This window comes from Corvus brachyrhynchos, unplaced genomic scaffold (assembly GCF_000691975.1).
Source record: "Corvus brachyrhynchos isolate BGI_N302 unplaced genomic scaffold, ASM69197v1 scaffold80, whole genome shotgun sequence".
NCBI classification, from domain to species: domain Eukaryota; kingdom Metazoa; phylum Chordata; class Aves; order Passeriformes; family Corvidae; genus Corvus; species Corvus brachyrhynchos.
The window spans coordinates 5,850,389-5,853,755 of record NW_008236769.1 but is presented as its reverse complement, the minus strand read 5'-3'; positions in this window follow the sequence as shown (position 1 = coordinate 5,853,755).

The window sequence follows — 3,367 nt, the reverse complement described above, 5'->3', positions numbered from 1 at the left end:
GCATCCCAGGTGCCCCGCTCAGAGGAGAGGGGCTCGCTGCAAATGTCATCAGGGCCCCGCTCGTTTCAGCCACATATGGTGGGTGGATTTAGGTGTCAAAAGCCGGCGAATTAGAAATGGTAATTGTCCGTCATTATGGGTGAAACGCGATCTATCACAACAACTGGAACATGTCTGGGCGCTAGCAAAAATAATTTGAATGATTAGCGATCATTATGGATGTCAAGCCGCGTCCATTAAGTTGTATGAAGAAATTATCCTTGACGTGCGAAATCAAACTACAAATACACAGGCCTGGCATTGAGGAGACCCTCCCTGCCGGGCCGCGGGAGGCCGGGAGCAGCCCCGCGGGGCGCTGGCAGGGACTGGGAGAGGCACTGGGACTGCTGCGCTGCCGGGGCCGGGCCGCCGAGCGCTCCCTCTCCGCTGTCCGCAGCGGCCGGTGACGAGGGCTCTGCCGCGAGCTTACATGGCCCTGCTCACGGCGAGGGGACAAGGGACAGGCGCTCGATCGGTCAAAGAAGGTTTTGCAGGGAGCGGGAGGCAAGAAGCAGAGAACCGGGCGGGATGCGGCAGCGATGGGAGGTTGTCCCGAGCAGCCGGCCGGCACCTCGCGGAGGGGCAGGAGAGAAAAGATGGGGAGAGCTTCTGAGATATGTCTTCTGCCAGGCCCACGCTGCATCCTCCGTAGCTGCTCCTGGCCTTGGCATGAGGGGATGTCCGGGGATCCGTTCCCCTGTCCCGCGGGGTGCAGCGGCCCCGGCCCCTCCGCGCTCTCCAGCCCGCAGCCGCTTTCCCCCGCTCGCCCCCGTCGGGCCCGCCTGGCCGCGGGCTTTGCCACCCACTGACAATGACATTCTTCCCGAAGCGAGGTCGATTTACAAGTAGCTTCCATGTTGCAAATCTTGCATATATTATTTTCTAAGATAAAAATGTCGGGCTTTTCCTTTTAAAGTTCGCCCCGTACAGAGGGCTTGCAATAGATATTTTTTCTTGCATCTTCGTTTCTGTTCCTTCTTTGTGAAATAATTTGTTCGCAAAAACAAAGTGGTTATTTCAGTATCTTTTGGAGGTATTTTGGGTAAAACTATGTTATTGTGTTCCCACGAGCCATGACCTGACATGGACACGTAAACACAACTTCCCAGTGGCAGCGAATCCACGCAGCAAAAAGCAAAAGCTCTTTGAAGAAGAGCCGAAGACCGAAGAAACCCGTCTGTTTCTTCCAGACATTTATTTTTAATCGGGAAAGTTAGTAAAATTTCAGACAAATCAAAGGAACCTTCAGAGTTACTTGACAAAATCACAGTCTGCACCCGTGCAGAGTGGGGTTTAGAATTAGCAAATGAGCACATGTGTTCTTTTCTTGTTCTGGTCGGTGGGAAAACGTAGTGTGTCCATAGAAGTTCCCCCTTTGCCACCATTTTTCATTTTTAACTGAATAAAGAGAACCGCGAATCATTATTATTATTGTTGTTGTTGTTGTTGTTATTATTATTATTATTACTAATATTAGCTAAGTAAAGACTATTTGTCTTATGTGGTCAGTGCCCCCGTGCAGAACAGATTGGCAATGCCGCCACCTCGGTAAATCCGCGCACGACACGGAGGAAAACGTCTCCGCGGCTTCTCGGGGGGGTCTTCGGGTTTTTTTTTGCCACCGCCCTGCTGCCGCCCAGTATCGCAGTAGAGTGCCAAAAGGAAAGTCCCAAACACGACCTGTCCCTCGCTTTCCCCTCCTGAGCGAAGAAGCCCGGCACAAACTCCGCCACCGAGTCCTAGCTCTGCCGACAGCCGGCAGAACCGCCTTCCCTCCCTCCCCTTCCAGCCTATCCAGCTTTATTCGTACAGTTTGCAAATATGTATTATTCCCGCAAAAGCCAAAAATAATATTAGTCCTCTCCACGCGCATTTCATCCCTAATTATCACTCGAGTCCTCTGCGACACAAAGCGTTTCTTTGGCCAGTTTAAGCGCAGCGCAGATCCATGGGCAAAGTGATTTACCCCGACCCGGGAGACAAACAGCGGGGGTTTCACCGTCGGACGACTTTAACGGAGAGCGGATCAGCGGTGCCGAGCGGGGTCCTCAGACCGACGGAGCCGACAGGCAGAATAGGTCTCTGTAGCAGCGGGCAGAGGTGTTTTTCAGAGCCGTCACCCCCTGCAGGATTTGCTTTCCCCACAGAGCAATTTAGGAAACAGCGCCGTAACCCGCGCCCCCCCGACAGCGGCTCCTGTCCCGTGAGCGCTCGCCCCAGCGCCGGCCCCAGCCACCCCTCTTCCCGGCGGTCGGCGCCCCTGCTCGCACGCTGATACCCTTCAGGCCCGGAAAGCTGAAAATCAGACCCGTCTTTGCCTTTCCACCCGTTTTATGGTTTTCTATCATTCTCGTTCGGTGTGGAAGCATTGTTTTACTTGTCAGTCGGCCGTGCATGAAAAGGCTGCGTGTGGCCTTCCTCCCACGCTTCTTTTCTTTTTTCCTTCTTTTTTTTTTTTTCCTAATAAAGAAAAAAATGTTTGAAGTACCTATATACATTTTTATTATTATTAATAGATTTATCCCTACGCTGGTGGGAAGGACATCCTTCACCAGTTCTGGTGGCTACCTGCACCCTTTTGGAGACAGCAAGGTAGTCCCTGAGGGTCGCCTTCTGCGCCCCTTTCTGTCTCTCCCAGAGCCGAGCCACTGCTGCGGGAGAGGAGAGACTTCTTGGCTCAGCTTCTGTTTCAGCAGAGGATGGATGTGTTGCTAGCTGCCATTAGTGTCCTTCGGGAGCCCAAGCCGTGGCCTCTTTACTACCGAGTCAGATTTTAGGCAAGAAGCCACAGGCGCACCTGAGAACCCCAGAACGGCTTAACCTGCAGCTCTGCAGCCACCGCTCTCCGCTCTACTTTTTTTCAAGGATCACCCCGACTACCGCCAGCATCACTTGGGATGGTTAACACCTCTAGCGGCTCCGGAATGGGGCAACAGGCCTGGGGAAACCCTGGAGAAAGAGCCGGGGATTGTTCTTTAGCCACCCCAAGGGCCTCGGACCGAGGAGCCAAACCCCTTATCCTCTGCCATGATTTTCCTCTGTGGGCCGTAGGACCTGCCTAGGAGGCAGTCAGGGAGGTGTCTGCGGCTGTGGGTGGAGAAGGGCAGCCCTCGTCCATGGCCTGCCCCAGGCAGCGCGACATCCCCCTCCCGGGCCGGCCCGGGCGTGAACTCGCCCTCTCTATCCGCTCCGTCCCTCCCTTAAAAAAAACAACGAACAAAACCCAAAACAAAACAAAAAACCCACACCACAAATATTAAACGTTCTAGGAAAAGGACAATCCCCACCTGCGGGTAAGAGTCCACCCTCTCCCCCGCTACCGCTCCAG